General features: G+C 51.5%; 1 protein-coding gene across 2 annotated transcripts in view; it reads right to left on the bottom strand.

The window, feature by feature from the left end:
- ZFYVE9 (zinc finger FYVE-type containing 9) overlaps positions 1 to 18,629 on the bottom strand; it is a 1,362,935-nt gene that overhangs the window by 863,633 nt on the left and 480,673 nt on the right. The gene's annotated exons all lie outside the window — the stretch shown is intronic.

The raw sequence follows: 18,629 nt of genomic DNA on the forward strand, positions 1-18,629 counted from the left end.
ATATATCACTCACTCAGAAGAAAAGTTACTTACCAGTACCAGAAGTACTCCCATTCAACATTATTCAACAGGATTTCCTATGATCACCTACTTGCACATTAGGGGCACTATGAGTTAATGGTGGACAGCTGCACACTACCCTCATTCTAGCTGCTTGCTATTTCCATGACTATTGTGAACTGACTAGCAAGCACAGACTGGAAGTACAGACCACATGTACTTTTTTTTATTTGCAGGCCATTTCTAGTTAAAGAAGAATCCTGCCTCAAAATACCTTCATACCATCAGATTTCCACTTGTGCTTTCCTACACAACTTCTTTTGAATCGCCAATCTGTTGATGCAGTCTGTGGTTTGGGTGTCTGAAAGGTTAATCGCCTTAAGGAGTTTAAACTCGGAGCCTTCTAAAACAGAATTCAAATATGCTCTAGACCTATAAAGAAGCTACTTGCATGTTAGAAGGTTTCTTTTCTTTTTCACTCTATCAACAGAAATGAGATTAACCGAGAGGCATTGTATCCAGGGCCCTTTTGAACTACCAATCATGAGTTAACTTATGGTTTTAAAAGTGCTACATTCTCTCATTTCACTCGGAAGGATCCAATATCACAGTGAATGTTGCAGAAAATGTTGATGTATAAATAATTATAGGCCATGGAGCATGCACTTTAACCTTTAATGGCATATGATGGAGCAGATTAGCTGCCACTACTAGCAGGGGGAACCTTTTGCAACATACCCAGTTTACTAATTTAAGGGTCAGGTTGAGATGCAAAGTCAGGCTCAGGTTAGTTACAGTGCGTCTTGGACAAACCTGAGGAAATGTCCCGCGACTCACTTTGGAAGGAACTTAAGAGATGGCCTTGAAAAAAGTATGCATTTATGGACATGAAGATTGGTCAAAGGGTCACCCATTTTAGACCCATCTAGCTGTGGAGGATTGACAAGAATCGCATGACCCCAAAAGTTGAGTTTCCCTTATTTTATCACACAGAACTGGATTGGGATAAATACCTTGTGCATAATTAACACATTAATAAGACTCTTCGATTCTCCATTTGTCAATCCGGGGATGGAATAACTGCCTATGAGCATTATATAATATTTCAATTATATCGCCCTCGTACACAAGTGTTTCAGAGCGCGATAATGTTGATAATAGAAAAAGTACGTCACACGCACAATGCGTGCGTCATGACAGAGTTACCAAATTTAGACAATCAAATATGCACACAAATTCTCTGACCTGAAGCCTGCTCCTTGATTATGATCATGGTCATATTGGAGCACATTGAGAAGGTTCTTCTATTTCCCAACTGTCAATCTGTGAATGGAGCTATTGGCTATTCGCATATAGGCCGTGCAAGCACCTGCGCATTGCATACGCCTTGGCCACCAATATAGGTGTGGGCACTGGGTTAGTGGCCCTCCTCTGGTGCATGCGTGGTTGAAAAGAGCCCGCAGACCTATCATACATGTATTTGTAAAGGACCCTGCCTTCAGATCAGAGAGCTGATCAGGTTGGTTTGCAACATACAGTTCTAGTGTTAACAACAGGTACATTCCTGTTCTGGCAACATGGTCAAGCATTAACTTGTGATTGTCTACATTTGGTAACTGTACCAACGCACGCATCGAAACCTCTGGGTATGAAGCGCGTTATAAATTACCCATCATATTGTGCGCATGACATCATTTCTCCATTATCAACATAATGGCAATAGTTATTCCATCCCCAGATCTACAAATGGAGAATGAAAGTCTTATTAATGTGTTCATTATGCACACAATATGCATCAAAGAGCAGGCCTAAGGTCAGAGAATTTGCATACATATCTGATAGTTTACAATTGGCATGTTGCCTATATAAATAATAGCTAAAATGGCACCCGCAAGCAATTGCACAAGGACGCCAGACAGAGGCTGTGTCCTCCACTTGAAGGAACCCAACATGACCATGAGGATACTATTGAACACCAGTAACACCTACCAGAGAGACACTGCAATGGAAACAGACTAACGACACTGGAGTTAGATTTGGTAACCACATAAAATGGTCGATCCATCAAGCCGCAGGGATTCGCATACAAGGACATAACGGAGCGAGTGGACATTCTCGCAAGGGCATTAAACAAATGAATAGAAGAATAGCCTGCCAATCACGCATCTATCCGTATGCGGGACTCCATCCCATTGCAAATGGTGAGTAATCTCCACATCACACATTTTAGCACTATGGTCGAGTAAGAATGCAGAAGCAGCCCAACTAACACAATTGGCTACTTATTGCTTGCAGAATCTTTATTCTGGAGGCTACACAGGCAGCATTTAACAGAGTGGCATCTAGCCATCAGATTGTCAAGTGTAAACATAATACCCAATTGAGTGTATTAAATTAGAACTCTTTACTGAAGGGGAGTGGTAGTGTTTACAACAAAGTGTTCAAGTTGGGTATAGTTATCACTTAGGGGCTCCAACTAATTTTTCGACAAAGCTATTTACTATCAGTTGCACCTCAGCATCCTGCATTCAGACTTTGAGGCGTTCAGATTGGAATTTTGATTTTGGCATATGAGGAATTTGGCACCCGGAACACAATAACGAAGCATTAATCAATAGGGGGCTATAATTACAAGAAGCTGCAATCTTTGCTCTACATATGTCTATCAACTATGAATATTCATGAAAGGTTAGGATGATTGATTCTAGACCGGTATCTGATTTATGGAAAGTTATCCAACGAGTCACTGCCTAGCCATTGTACTGGTATAACGTATCACTTATAGTCTTTACTTTTATACCACATTGAATGAACTAATGATTTACTATTTTCTCTCCCTCACGCTTTGTTTCCCCTCTTCTGCCTCCTTTTCTCTATTGGTGATACAATGTTAACGCAATCTTTTGGAGTTATATCAATGCCATGCATCCATTGGTTTTTATGGATGATATATATATATATTGGTATATCAAATTGGAGAATTAGGTTGCTAATCTTTGAATTTTGCCTTAAAAAAATGACCAAAGGACAAAACATGTGCTGGCAAATTCTTACAGTGGCAAAACTGTTTTAATGACCTGTGCAATTACATTTCATAAATATACGATCCACAACCGTTTAACCAACACATGATATATTTATGTGACAACATGGATACCAATATTTGTTAGCTAAACTATACTTTGCACAAGCGCATAGATACTGGCACAGTGTGTTTCATCTTGCGACTATTCTAGGCAGGGGTTAGCCTAGTAGTGCCAAAATCTGCAGCTGTTTCAATCACCTTCAAGTTAAAAAATATCCATTCCTCAACCAAAGAGCCCATACTTACCTGGTTATACCCCTTGACACTTGCCTGGTACACTGCCTTGCCAGGAATCCTTTAGGGTTTTCAGATCCCCTAGTACACTCCACTCCCAGGTATCTGCCCACAATGTCAAACTATTTATACAACTACAGGTGCCTGGTATTTCTTGCCTGCCAGGACTTCAGCACATGTTCACGTGGTGAGTGGTTTCCTTTCTCCCCCTCCTTGCTCTCTCACAGGCTTTGCTTCCTAACTGCCTGGTATACTCATTTACCAGGACTTCTTGGTTTCACTGTTCCACAGTAACATATACCCATGAGATGCATGGTATATTTGACTATGGTAGTACTTACTTCCACTCTTCACCACATTGACATCTCATGCATCCATACCTGCCTGGGTCTTTTTGCGGCACTTAGTTTGGTTTCTTATTGGCGTTTGTACTTGCGCTTTTCCTTGATTGTATTTAAACAAGCTTTGTGCCTTTCTATCATTTGCAACTTCATACAGTTCAAAGGAACAAGTTACTTACCTGTAACTGTTGTTCTCCAGCATGGGTCTGGCATGGATTCACATGCTCATGAATATTCCCCGTCGTCAGGCTGGGAATCCTCGGTAAAGAAAAAACCAGTATCAGTTTCGTTTCTGATCTGTCTTTCGTAGTAGTAACCAATCACTGGTCTCCGCGTCATACTGACCACAGCCAATGACTGCCCTCTTCCTAAGCCCCGCCTCTGGCAGCCATCTTCAGATTTGGAAGCACGTGAAGTGGCAGTATGACCAAGTGAAGAGCCGCAGAGGGGTAGGCGGGAGGGTTCGCATGTGAATCCATGCCAGACCCATGCTGGAGAACACTGTTACAGGTAAGTAACTTGTTCCTGCTCCAGCATGGGGTCTGGCATGGATTCACATGCTCATGAATAAAGAATACATAGCAGTACCCACATGCACAACCACGGGAGGTGGCAAAGGCTCAACATTAAGCATCACATCAAACTCAACATTAAGCAATCTTACCTCCTCACCAGGCTCACCTCAGGCGAACAGGTTGCGCAGCACTGCTTGGCCGACCCTGGACTCCTCCCTGGAATCCCGATCGACGCAGTAGAATTTCGTGAAGGTGTGCGTCGACCTCCACGTAGCAGCCCTGCAAATGTCCAGCAGGGGCACACCAGATAGGAACGCCGTGGTAGCTGCGATCGCTCTGGTGGAATGTGCTCTCGGACGGCCAGGCAGCGGTCGGTTTGCCAACCGGTGACAGTACATGATACAGCCGGAGAGCCATCTGGAAATGGAAGCCTTCGAGAGAGCCTTCCCCTGATTGACAGGTCCAAAGTTCACAAAGAGTTGTGACGTCTTCCGAAAACACTTCGTGCGATCCACGTAGAACTTCAGCGCTCTAGCCACATCCAGCGAGTGCAAAGTCCTCTCAGCCGGCGACGGGAAAAACACAGGCAACACCAAGGGTTCGTTGAGATGGAAGTCCGACGGCACCTTGGGCATGAAGGAGGGGTGCGTCCTGAGCACCACCCTCGTGTCGTGAAAAGTCAAGTACGGGGCCTTGCAGGAAAGGGCCTGGATCTCTCCCACCCGTCGTGCGGAGGTGATGGCCACAAGAAACGCTGTTTTCCACGACAGGAACTTCAACGGGGCCGAGTGCAGAGGCTCGAACGGAGGTCCCATGAGCTTGGTCAGCACCACGTTGAGCTCCCACGCCGGGGCCGGAGCCTTCACCGGCGGGAACGATCTGAACAGTCCCTTCATGAACTCTTTCACCAGACGATGAGACCACAAGGACGTCCGCCCCGTGGTTCTAGTGTATCGGGAGATCGCAGCAAGATGAATCTTGATGGACGCGTGTGCCAGTCCAACTTTGGCCAGCGTCAACAGGTACGGCAGTACTTGGGGAGCCGTAATCCTTAGAGGGTTAATCTTCTGTGCGTGGCACCAGACAGAGAACCTCTTCCATTTCTGTCCGTAGCATTTAAGAGTCGAGGACGCCCTGGGCTTTGCAAGAACCTCTCTGCAGTCGGCCGGTATGTCGTATCCTCCAAACTCTAGCGCTGCAGGAGCCAGGCCTGCAAGTTCAGCGACTTCGGGTCGTGGTGGAGGATGGCGCCTCCTTCCCTGGAGAGCAGATCCGCGTCCACTGGCAGCTTGATTGACGGGGACGCTGACAAGTCCAGAAGGTCCGGGAACCATATCTGCCTCGGCCACCCAGGTGCGACGAGGATCATCCTGCACCGTGACCTCTTGAGCTGGTTGATGAGCCGGATCAGTAGTGGCAATGGAGGGAACGCGTATAGGAACAGGCCCGCCCAGGGGAACGAGAAAGCATCGCCCATGCTCCTCGGCTGGGGAAACCTGCTGGCGAACCTCCAGCACTTGGAGTTCGTCGCCGTCGCGAACAGGTCGATCTGGGGTGTGCCCCACCGTCGGAAGAGGCGATCCACTAGATCCTGCCGTAGTTCCCACTCGTGGCACGAGCGCAGCTCCCTGCTGAGTGAGTCGGCGATGGTGTTTTTTTATCCCTGCCAGATGAAACGGCAGCAGAAACATCCTTTGGGCGACGGCCCAATGCCACAGGTCCTGTGCCTCCTTGAACAGTGCTGGGGACCTGGTTCCGCCCTGTTTCCTGATGTAAAACATGGTGGTGGTGGTGTTGTCGGTGAAGATCCTCACCACCTTGCCCTTGAGGGACGGAAAGAAGGACCCGAGGGCCCAGAACACTGCACAGAGCTTCAGGACGTTGATATGGAGGGACTTCTCCGTCGGGAGCCAAAGGCCTCTCGCGTGCAGATTTTCGGTGTGCGCTCCCCACCCTTCCAGGGAGGCATCCGTGGTCACTGTCTCCTGGTGGTCTGGGGTCTGGAAGTCCATGCCCGCCGTCAGATGCGCGCGGGTGCCCCACCACCGGATCGCTCGGCGGAAACTCTCGTCGAGTGTGATCCTCTCCTCGAAGCCGCCCGTCGTTTGGATCCAGCGCGCATCCAGGAACTCCTGCAACGGGCGCATCCGGAGCCTGCACATGGGAATGAGGTAGATGCAAGAAGACATCATTCCGAGGAGGGACTTGATGGACCTCACCGGAAACCAACATCTGCTGTACCTTGCCCAGGATGGACCTGGTCCTTTCCTCCGACGGGGAGGCCAGAAGGGACACTGTCGAGCTTCGCTCCCAGAAACAGTGCGTTTTGCGCGGGTACCAGGTGGGACTTGGCGTAGTTCACGGAGAATCCCAGGTCCGTGAGAAGTTGGACGGTCCTTGCCGTGTGCTCCACGGCGAGCTCCCTCGTCTTGGCTCGGATGAGCCAGTCGTCCAGGTAGGGGTAGACGTGGATCCCCTCTCGGCGCAGCTGCGCCGCCACTGGTGCAAGGCACTTGGTGAATACCCTGGGTGCCGACCGTAGACCGAAGGGAAGGGCTCTGAACTGGTAGTGACGCCCTTGGACCACGAACCTGAGGAATTTTCGGTGCCCCTTTAGGATGGGAATATGGAAGTAGGCATCCTCCAAATCCAACGACGACAGGAAGTCGCCCTCCTCCAGCTGACCCAAGACGTGCTGGAGGGTGACCATCCGGAACTTCTGAGCTTTGATGAACTTGTTCAGCCGTCGTAGGTCTAGGATGGGGAGCCATCCTCCCGTCTTCTTCTTCACGAGGAAGTATCTTGAGTAAACTCCGGAGCTCGATGGCGCCCTTCCTTAGCATCGCCCTTACCTCCCGGAGAAGCTGAGGGACGTGAAGCTCTTTCCTGGCCACAGGGGGGACGCGCGGGCACCTTCTTTGAAACTCGAGCGCGTGGCCCTGGGCAAGGGCGTCCAGCACCCAACGGTCGGTGGAGATGGACTCCCACACGCTGACGAAGCTCGCCAGCCGGCCTCCCACCGGGGTGCTTCGGTGGGGGCCCGACCCCACGGCCGGTTCAATCCTGCTTAGACGAGGCTTTGCCGCCTTGACCTCCTTGGCGACGGCGGCGGGGTCCGCCTGACTTGCCTCGTCCCCTGTAAGCTTCTTGAGACGACGAACGGGCCGCTTGACGGTAGGTGGAAAATCCGCCGCCGGAACCTTTGGAGGCGCCCTTGCCTCCGCCGCTCCGAAAGGGCGGCCGCCGTTGCTGGAGAACCCCGAGAGCCCGGGCTGTCTCCGTGTCCGCTTTAATGGCTTGAAGGGAATCGTCCACTGTCTTCCCAAACAAGTTGTTCCCATCGAACGGCATGTCCAGGACTCTGGTCTGTACGTCTTGACGGAAGTCAGTAGCCTTGAGCCATCCACGCCGCCTAAGGCACACGCCGTTGCCCAACTGGCGAAATCCAGTGTCGGCGATGTCTGTCGCAATAGTGATGGCGTGGTCCGACGCCACCTCACCTTCCTGCACGATCTCCAGGGCATCCGCCCTCTTGTCGTCCGGTAGGAAGTACAGCAGGGGAGCCAGCTTGTACCACAGCTCCCTGTCGTACCGGGCTACGATAGCCAAGGCGTTAGCCGCCTTAATCGTCGTTGCTGCAGACGAGATGACCCTGCGCCCCATCGTGTCCAATTTCTTTCCCTCGCCGTCCGGCGGGGAAGTCGACGTGGAGGCCGCAACTCCCCCCCCTCCCCCCCGCTTTCTTCCTGGCCGCCGCGGAGACGACGGAGTCCGGGGTAGGCTGCGCCCGGAGGCACAAGGGGGCCGCGTCCGGGACCCGGTACTTCTTCTCGTACCGGTCCCTTCTAGCCGGCGTCGTGGATGGGTTCTTGAGGAGGGCGAGGCCTTCATCCCAAATATCGTCCAGTAGAGGTACCGCGAGGACCGTCCTCCTCTTGGCCTCGCGCAGCTGATAAAGGAAACCTTCCTTCTCCTCAGGGCAGAGCTGGAAGAGCTCGGATTCCCTGGCGATCGGAGGGAAAAGATCCAATCTCGTCGGGCGGGGAAGCCCGGGTGGGAGGAGACGACGGCAGATCCTCGTCGTACACCTCGTCGTCCGTACCCGTTGCGGCCGTGTCAGTCCCCGTATCATCCCCTCGAGTCGTGGACGGGGAGGAGGGCTGAACGGGGCGCGACGGCTGAAAAGGAGGTGGAGGGTGAATCCTTTTCTTAGGAGGGGGGCTGCCCGAAGGGCCTGGTTCCGGGTCCCCCGACGGGAGTGGTTCCTCCACTGGTAACGGCAATCTCGTCCTTATCTCTGAGCATAAGGACTGTATAGCCAACAAAATGGCCGCCGAGTTGTCTTGCGGCACTGGCAGAGGGGAATCCGACGGGCGGTCAGGGGCCCCGTCGGTACCCTCGACGATGTCGTCGTCTCCTGCGTCGGGATCCCTCCCGACGGGCTGGTCTTCTTCCACGCCAATGCTGTGGCTCAAGACCTCGATCAGTTCTTCCTTAGAGGTTGAGGCCGAATCCACGGCGACCTCCGGCTCCCCCTTTTTCTTCTCCGTCGGAGGTTTCACGGGGGTCCTGTCGATGGGCATAAAAGAGGACTCCCTCCGCGGTGGCAGGGAGACTGAGCCCCGAGGTCGCCACCACCGGCGTAGCCTCCACAGGCTGAGCCAGGGCTGCCGCGACTGTCTCGATAGAGGCCTTGGCCGGATGGATTAAGGCTTTCACCACCCTTGGTGCGCTCACCGCCTTCTCCTTGAGAGGGGGGACACTGCCTCGCTCCCCCTCCGCCTTCGAGCTCGACCGGGGCCTCTCCAGGAGCTTCGCCGGGTGCTCGGCCTTCCTCTTACCCGACCCAGAGCGTTGGCTCGTGGTTGATGGTGCCGGGGAGGGTGCGCCCTGCCTGGTGCCCGTAGAGCCCGACCGTTCGGCGCTCCCGGTGCCAGCGGACTCGCGGTGCTTGGCCTTATGTTGGACCCCTGTCGCCGGGGCGTCCTCAAAGGTCTTAGAAGACCGCTCGGATTTCTTCTTCTCGCCGGACGGGCTCTTCCCTTCCAGCCAGTTGGCGAGACGTTGATGCCGGTCCTTCATGGTCCGCTCCGACATGTTGCCGCAAAACGCACAGTCCTTCTCCACGTGCGTCTTGTCTTCATGTAGGCAGTAAAGACAAAAGGAGTGTTCGTCTTCCTTAAAGACATTCTGCAGCTGGCATCCAGGGCAGACCCTGAACAGCTTTCCGGGCGTCGAGCTTCTGTAACGCTCCCCTGATTCCCGTAGAGGCGCCGGTCTTGACTGGGCGTATACCGTTTCTTCAAAGGTGATGTGTAACACACGGCTGGCTCTTTGGGCTGGACCTCTGTGCACTGTATGTCTGACTTGAAGGGTAAGATGTCTGCAGATAGAAAATATGGGATTAAGGAACTGGGTTATTGAATGTCTCTCTCTTCTTCCCTTTCTCTTCTACTGTAGAACCCCAAAGGTTAACGCTCTCACCTTAGGTAAGTGAACGCCGTGCTCTCCATCTGCCTCGGTGCAGGGTGCTGTAACCAGTTTCTTCACTGGATAAGGGGAGCAGGCCTCTTGACTTCAGAGGACTGCTGTCCGTCGTTTACTGCACGAACGGTAAGTTTCGAGTAATTCTGTCTTTAAAGTCTTTAGTAATGATGTTTCTTGTTTTGCAGGGTTCCGGCGATGGCGGATGACGGGCTGAAGTGAGTTGAAGATGGAGCCCGTGTGATGAATAGAAGCGCCTGGAAGCACGTAAGTAAGCGCTTGTTGCCTGCTTCACGATGCACTCTAACTGTCTTTTTATTTTGCAGGTACAAGTTCGGAGCGGCTGCAGGGTGCCGGAATACCCACTGGGTTAGATGTGGAAAGGAGTAATGGCACGTGAGTATTAAAGTCCCCCAATGTCTTTAAACGCACCTTGTTTTGTCTTTCAAATACGGGATGCAGCGCCGAAGGCCTCCGGAGCGTGCAAAGAGTTGGTAAGCCTTTGTCTTTCAGATGCCGGAATGCAGCGCGAGGCGTTGGTGACAGCCGATGGACCAGGTAAGTGAAGAGCTGTCACTAAAGCCCGTAATGCTAACCTGTTCTTTCTTGTCTTTATAGGTGTTGCTGAAGACTGGATTCAGGATGGTAAGCCTTTTTCCTTAGGCCCAGGATCAGATGCAGAAGACACGATGAGCGTTCTGCTGCAGAGGATGCAGAATAACGCAAAGCAAGATTCATCCATCGGGTGTGGTTTAAATAGCCTCCTGTAGTGCTTAGGTGTCTCCTTCCACAGCCACGCCTAGGTAAGAAAAGAGTTCCTGCTTTCCAGAAGAGTTCCAGTGTTCTGAATCTAGGGAGTGGCTCCTGCCCCACCCAACAGGAAAAGTAGTTCCAAACAGAAGAGGATCAGAGGCTCAACTGGCAGGCAAGTAAGCAGCATGGTCTGCTGCAGGTAAGTCCACCCAAGCATTATGAGCCCGGCGCTTCCAGCGCTGGGACTGGGCATATTTATGAGCCTGGTGCCACTGGCGCTGTAACGCTCACCTGATTCTCGCAGAGGCGCCGGTCTTGACTGGGCGACTACCGTATCTTCAAAGGTGATGTGTAGCACCCGGTTGGCTCTTTGGGCTGGACCTCTGTGCACTGTATGCCTGACGTGTAGAGTAAGATGTCTGCAGATAGAAAATATGGGGTTAATGAACTGGGGTTATTGGGGTGTCCCTATCTCTTTCCTCTTCTCCTCTCCTGTAGACCCCCAAAGGTTAACGCTCTCACCTTAGGTAAGTGAATGCCGAGCTCTCCATCTGCCTCGGGGCAGGGTGCTGTAACCAGTTTCTTCACTGGATAGGTAGCGCAGGCCTCTTGACTTCAGAGGACTGCTGTCCGTCGTTTACTGCACGAACGGTAAGTTTCGAGTCATTCAAATGTCTTTAAAGTCTTTAGTAATGATGTCTCTTGTTTTGCAGGGTTCCGGCGATGGCGGATGACGGGCTGAAGTGAGTTGAAGATGGAGCCCGTGTGATGAATAGAAGCGCCTGGAAGCACGTAAGTAAGCGCTTGTTGCCTGCTTCACTATGCGCTCTAACTGTCTTTTTATTTTGCAGGTACGAGTTCGGAGCGGCTGCAGGGTGCCGGAATACCCACTGGATTAGATGTGGAAAGGAGTAATGGCACGTGAGTATTAAAGTTCCCCAATGTCTTTAAACGCACCTTGTTTTGTCTTTCAGATGCGGGATGCAGCGCCGAAGGCCTCCGGAGCGTGCGAAGAGTTGGTAAACCTTTGTCTTTCAGATGCCGGAATGCAGTGTGAAGACCTCCGGAGCGCATGAAGAGTAGGTAAGCCTTTGTCTTTCAGATGCCGGAATGCTAACCTGTTCTTTCTTGTCTTTATAGGTGTTGCTGAAGACTGGATTCAGGATGGTAAGCCTTTGCCTTTCAGATGCCGGAATGCTAACCTGTTCTTTCTTGTCTTTATAGGTGTTGCTGAAGACTGGATTCAGGATGGTAAGCCTTTTTCCTTAGGCCCAGGACCTGATGCAGAAGACACGATGAGCGTTCTGCTGCAGAGGTTGCAGAATAACGCAAAGCAAGATTCATCCACTTGGTGTGGTTTAAATAGCCTCCTGTAGTGCTTAGGTATCTCCTTCCACAGCCACGCCTAAGTAAGAAAAGAGTTCCTGGTAAGAAAAGAGTTCCTGCCTTCCAGAAGAGTTCCAGTGTTCTGAATCTAGGGAGTGGCTCCAGCCCCACCCAACAGGAAAAGTAGTTCCAAACAGAAGAGGATCAGAGGCTCAACTGGCAGGCAAGTAAGCAGCATGGTCTGCTGAAGGTAAGTCCACCCAAGCATTATGAGCCCGGCGCTTCCAGCGCTGGGACTGGGCATATTTATGAGCCTGGTGCCACTGGCGCCAGGACTGGGTCCAAAAGGTCCCAATTGGGACTGGTTGGCACTCGGAACCTGGGTTATGGATCTGCTTCCAAGGGAGTTGGGAAAACCCTGACCTTTTGGAAGCAGAGATCATGACAGGCGCCAGGACTGGGTCCAAAAGGTCCCAATTGGGACTGGTTGGCACTCGGAACCTGGGTTATGGATCTGCTTCCAAGGGAGTGGGGAAAACCCTGACCTTTTGGAAGCAGAGATCATGACAGCTTCCCTTCTCCTGGGCCATGACCGAGATGGGCCTGAGAAACTTCTGGAGTCCACCAAAAGCGTAGCTCGACGAATCTTCACCCTTGAGGGGCGTAGACCAATCCGACACGGGTCCCCGTTGATCGGATGGAGAGTCGGTGGAGCTTGAGGCTCTTTTGACCGAAAAAAACGAAGTTTTTGAGAAAAAACGTGAAAAAATAGCACTAACGCTCGAGAGCAATAGCACGAGGATCCCAACACATGAACGTGCGGTAAAAATCTGAAGATGGCTGCCAGAGGCGGGGCTTAGGTAGAGGGCAGTCATTGGCTGTGGTCAGTATGACGCGGAGACCAGTGATTGGTTACTACTACGAAAGACAGATCAGAAACGAAACTGATACTGATTTTTTCTTTACCGAGGATTCCCAGCCTGACGACGGGGAATATTCATGAGCATGTGAATCCATGCCAGACCCCATGCTGGAGAACATTTGCTTTCATGCGCGTTGCAACGCCACAGGCATACTCACTGGGTCTTCTTTGCATCTTCTAACTTGCTTGCGCTTCCCTGGTGCCGTCTTAGTCTGGAATGTGCAGACGCTCTGTCAGCATCCGACGGGGCTCCGCGAGCAACCGCCTGCTTTCTCTGTACCAGATAGCGCTGTTAGCTTGTACTGTCGTGTTCCCTGGAGTTTCTGTGCGACCTCTAGCCTCTCCACAGCTTTCCTTCATCAGCGCTACGATTTCGGACTCGCCACACCGGTCCTACCTCAGTCAGGAGCCCCAGCACAGGGTTCCTTGTCCTCCCCTGCACAGCTCTCTCCAGCATTGCCTCTGCAATTTTTAAATGTCCTGCTTACTTTAGGTTCAGAAAAACTAGTCTCTGCATTAGACTTCAGGCTTCTCTTCCTCGTCTCAGTACCTGAGGGTTTATGGGAGTTGAAGTCAATAGATGTTACTGGATTTCTTGGATGGGGTCGTTTACCTTTCACATAAAGACATCAACAGCATAAGATGTTATGTATGAGTTGTGAGATGGGGACTTGACTAAAGCGATTTAGAGGAAAGGTTTTCTGATTTTTACTATAGGATGGAGCTGTTAAATGACAAGTCGTTAAGGACTCCTGTATTGTACAATTTTTCATAAAGGAAAGAGGGAAAGACCTCTTCTCATCTGATGGAGTTACGTTATCCCGACAGCTGTCTCCTCCCATATGATTCCTGTGATGTCCGCTCACTGCCTCACTCAATACAGATATGATCCTTCCTTATACAGCAGTCCCCATGATCCAAATCAGGCAACAACTGCCATCCGTTGGTCACACGGGAGGAGGCCACTGCAGGGAAATCAGTGATGACTCTACTGAATTAATTACATAACCCTCTACAAGCAGAACATTTTATTATTTTATTATGTGCAAGTAAACATTCTTAAGCAAGTTTGTTTGTTTATTTGGTAATGCGCACCAAACCCTCAGGTAGACGGGCGTAACAGTAAAAGAGTTCGAGACTTAGTTACAGTGCCTGTCGTAGGCAATTACATACATGTAGATGGGGTACAGTACAGTAATAGATGCAATAGAATACAGTATATAATACAAGGGGGGGTATACCCGATTAGGTACAAATCAGGGCCACTTATTTACAATAGGTTTATACAACATATACAATATTTATGTGCAAGTGCAGATCATATAATACAGTGTAGGGTATTAGAGCTCGCTGACCCAGGTGACAGTAGGAGGCCGGCTAGGCCAGTGCGTCCAGAGAGATAGTGCAGGTGACTAGGGTTAAGGGTCGTTGGTGCGGAGCCAGTAAATAGCGCTGTGTCTAAAGCTGGTGTAAGGTAGTTGTTGTCTAAGGTCAATTGGGAGTGCATTCCAGTATTGCGCAGATTTGACTGGGAAGCTGGTCCCTCCCGCCGTGGAGCGTTTAAATCGTGGGGTTTCAAGCATGAATGAATTGGCGGTCCTAGTAGGTCAGATTGTGGATTTCCTCAGAATTTATTTCCGCTAGGTGTGGGGAAGCTAAGTTGTTTAGGCATTTGGAGGTTATGGAGATAGTTTTGAGGAAGATTCTGCCTTTTATTTTTAGCCAGTGTTTTTTTTTCCTGAGTATAGAGATGTGGTCTCTGGGTGGGACATTCAATGCTGCTCTTAGGGCATTATTTTGCAGTCGTTGCAGTTTGTCCGTGATAAATTTGTTAGCTCCAGAGTACAAGGCGTTGCAATAGTCTAGTCTAGACATAATTAATGCATTGGGCAGGGTAGTACAGTTAGTACTAGAGAGGAAATGTCTGGCAGCACGGATTAGCTTGCAAGTGTAGGCTGTTGAGGAGGCAAGGGAGCCAACTTGCTTTTTGAGGAGGCGAGGGCGGAGTCCAAGTAGAAACCTAGAGTTTTTACTACAGGCAGAACTGTGATGGTGTTCTTATCTATATTGAAGGAAGTGTATTTTGGTGGTAGTTTTTTTAGGTTAGAGGCGGATCCGAGGATCAATATCTCAGTTTTATCGTCGTTCAGGCAGAGGCCATGGGTCGCCACCCATGCCTGAATGAGGATATATATCTTGTTCACGAAGGCCAGGTCTGTTTCATAGTTGCCCGAAAGTGGTATGAGGATCTGGGTATCATCTGCATAATTTGTATAGGTGATGCCCAGCCTGTCCAACATATCAAACAGTGGCTTGGTGAAGATATTATACATGGTCGGTGAGACACAGGAGCCCTGTGGGACTCTGCATGTTATTTGAACCTCGCCTGACTCACAGCGCTCGGCGAAGCTGCCCCAACCTCATTCACATGAAGCTCTACACAGGGTTGCTTATTCAATATCGACCCGTATACTTAGGCAACCACATGGATGTTTGTTGCAGCCTGCTCAGACTGACACCATTGCACAGCCTATGCCTACAACCCCTACTAATCTCTGGAAACATAGGAGTTCCCACCCAGCTTCCAGGACAGGGAGACCTGCATATATAAGGCCCCAGAAGAAGATTGTGAATTAGAACAATCGAAACGTCAGTGATCCTCGCGGGAAATTGACTAAATACCACATCTAAGGGCCACACTGAATTCTCTTCACTGTTTAATCGACGTCGGACCAGTCTCTCTTGGTCGGGGATCAGCCACAGCTGACCATTCTTTCTAACTATTGCTACATAGACAGATACGATTGACTCTGTCCACAATAGCCCGGTTAGGGCTAAATATCTATGCCCCACCTCAAAAAGGACTATGTTTTCTTAACTCTACTGGTCTGTTTGAATGTATTGAAAAAAAACAGTAATTTAAGACAATACTTCACAGCATTGAAACTATGAGACTGTAACCTTTATGAAGTAATATTGTGTATACCTCGAGTTCAATAATGACAATCACAAGGAGTCATTGCATATTGATTGTACAGACCTGAGAAGAATTGCACCTTTTGCATTGTTCACCTTTACCTTTGCTTATACACACAGTTGACCTGCTTTTGACCGAGCTATGTCATGTTAAAATCATGGTGTTTCTCTGGGTTGTCTCTTTTAACCTGAACACTTGATCTCTTTTTAAGAAAGACTTACAGTCTCACTCTGTGAGGTTTCAGAATGCATAGGCTTGATTGGGTGCAGAATTGTCAGAGGTGGGCAGTTCTTCTCCATTTTTGACCAGAGCAGACACCTGTCTACCCGGTAAAAAGCCTGGACTAGTACGGCGTGGCCAGGCGGCACACCATGCGGACGTGCCTCCTCTGAGCTCCGGACTGAAGCGCCCAAGCCACTCGTTTTAGCCCATCCACATGAAGAACTTCAGCCCCATGAAAGAATCGAACTGAAGGGTAATGCCGAGGTACCCGCAGCTGAATTCCTGAAGGGATAGACCCAAGACAGACCCAAGATTAACACGCTTTTAGAAGCCGCCGATCCTGGCTCCGAGAAATCCAAGATGGCGGAGCGCGCCTCTTCCGATCGTCCTGACTCTCCCGCCCGAGCTGCGCTGGAGCCCGGGGCTTGACGGAGGGTCGCAGCGGCAGTGACGGGGCCGAGGAGGTAGGGCTGGAGCAGATGCGCGGCCGAGCCCCCGTCAGAGAGCCCTGAGAGGGAGCGAAGACCGGAGCGAACGAACCAGCGAGGGATCGGAGGCGGTGGAGCCCCCGACGGGGGGAGATACGTCCGAAGGGCTCCCGCTCTCCCTAGCCAGCCACCCGACCGTCCCTGCACCTGTGAGCCTCACCTGAGACGGCCGCCCTGACTGGTTGGAGACCGGCGGCGCAGCGGGGCTGGAGCTGCAGCGATCTTAATTACCCCGGCTGCCTCGCTCGAGTGTCGGAGGGGCTGGGCTTCCCTCCCCGGGGCGGGCACGGTTTCGGCCAGGCCCTGGAGGACGGCGCTTCGGGCCCCCGACGAATAGACGGATCGAGCTCCAGCCGACCACCTCGGCGGGTGAGTCCCACCGCCGGAGCCGGATCGCGGCGGCGCAGCGGAGCTGGGACTGCGGCGAACTAGACTCCCCGGCTGCCTTGCCCGATTGTCGGAGGGACTGGACTTCCTCCCCGGGGCGAGCACGGCTTCGGCCGGGCCCTTAGGGACGGAGCTGACCTTCCCGGTGGGTGGGCCCCACCGCCCCCACCACCGGGGCCGGAGTGCGGCGGTCGCGGCCCGCTCCTCCCCCCTCCGCACCACAAAGCTGACCCTCCAGAAGAGATCTCGCTCGCCCCGCTGACCCGACGGATCTGAAGCGCTGCAAGGCCACCCCGCTCCCTACAGCCTAACCACAGACACAGCCAACACGGACACCAAACTATTCAGGTACTGGAAAAAGAAAAGGCCACGGATAAAACACACCAGGAGCCGTGTGGCCTAGTATAAGGGCCATAGTTAAGAAGAAGCCCTTTGGGAGGATCTACACACCCTGACATAGCCTGTTTGAAATACAATCGCATTGGGACATAACAGACAAAAGCTCACAACAAAACTACAGTCCTTAAGAGTCTGGAGACTCCAGAGATGCCCAAATCTGTGTCTAGGCAGAAAACACAGAATATACAAGCCTACTTAACGCTCCGCTCAAGAGACCCACATCCTACCCCCGCTCCAATCCCGGAGCAGAACACCAATATGGCTGCGTCCAGGGAGGATATGGAGAATATGCTCAGATCCTTCAAGCAAGATATCACCCAAGAAATAAAGAAGGAGATTAAAACCTCCAAGGACTCCTTGGCTCAATCACTTGCAGAACTGACCTCTCATCTTGGAGGCCTGGAGTCCAGGGTCAATGATCTTGAAAACGTCACCTGCGTTCAATCCCATGACAATCAAGCTCTGGCAGGAAGAGTTCAGATCATCGAAGAACACCTGGAGGACATATGGGCAAAACAAGCCGATCTCGAAAATAGATCGAGACGGAACAATATTCGTCTGCGTGGAATCCCTCAGAAGATCCCTGATCGAGACCTAGCGGAGTATGTGGAGACGCTCTTCAGATCCCTCCTGGAGCTGCCACCGAATGAGGACCTTAAACTAGATAGAACTCACCGGGTGTATTCCTCGGCTCAGCTGAAGAAGAACCTGCCTCCAGACGTACTCACCAGGGTACACTTCTATCGCCAGAAAGAGGACATCATGGCAGCAGCTAGGAACTCCGACTCGATCCGATTCCAGAGCACGGAGATACACCTATTTCAGGACCTTGCCCCCTACACCCTGGCCCGCAGACGACGCCTGCACAGAGTGACATCCTGGCTAAGGGATCAGAGGATCCGGTATCGTTGGGGATTTCCCTGCAAACTTATATTCGAACTCAACAATCAACACCATGTAATATCCACTGAGGAGGAAGCGAAGAGCCTGATGGAAGAGCCTCCGGACGGGGTAGACAGCGGCCCGCGACCCCCGCTGGACGGCGAGCCCATCTCGCACCCGGCTCCAAAGTCTAGGAGGGGAAGATCCCGACGCAGGCCGAGGGAAGCGACAGCCCCCAAAGGTGAATCAAATCCGACGAGGCCTTCGGGAACCCCCGGCGGAGCCCCTTCGCCGGCGTCCTCAGAGGAGAAGAGTTGGGCAGAGATCTGTACAGACTGAAGGTGAGAGAGTGACTTTTGTTTTTACCTCACCAGAAGAAAGGCCCCCTGTGAGGACACCATCCATCCCACGCCGGAACCCGACGCGGGTGCTCGGCGGTGGGAGCAGGGCACATACCTCCCAACAACGCCCTCTCCTTTATCTCGAGATGGTACTATCAACAAGGTTATTCCCACACTTTGATATGCTTCTCCCCTCACGTTTCACCCCTCCCTGCCGGATACCATTGAAGGCTCTCAGGCAGTTTGTTACCTACAAGCTAAGTTCAACTTCCC

Source organism: Ambystoma mexicanum, chromosome 1q, assembly GCF_040938575.1.
Source record: "Ambystoma mexicanum isolate Mex_15411 chromosome 1q, UKY_AmexF1_1, whole genome shotgun sequence".
NCBI lineage: Eukaryota > Metazoa > Chordata > Amphibia > Caudata > Ambystomatidae > Ambystoma > Ambystoma mexicanum.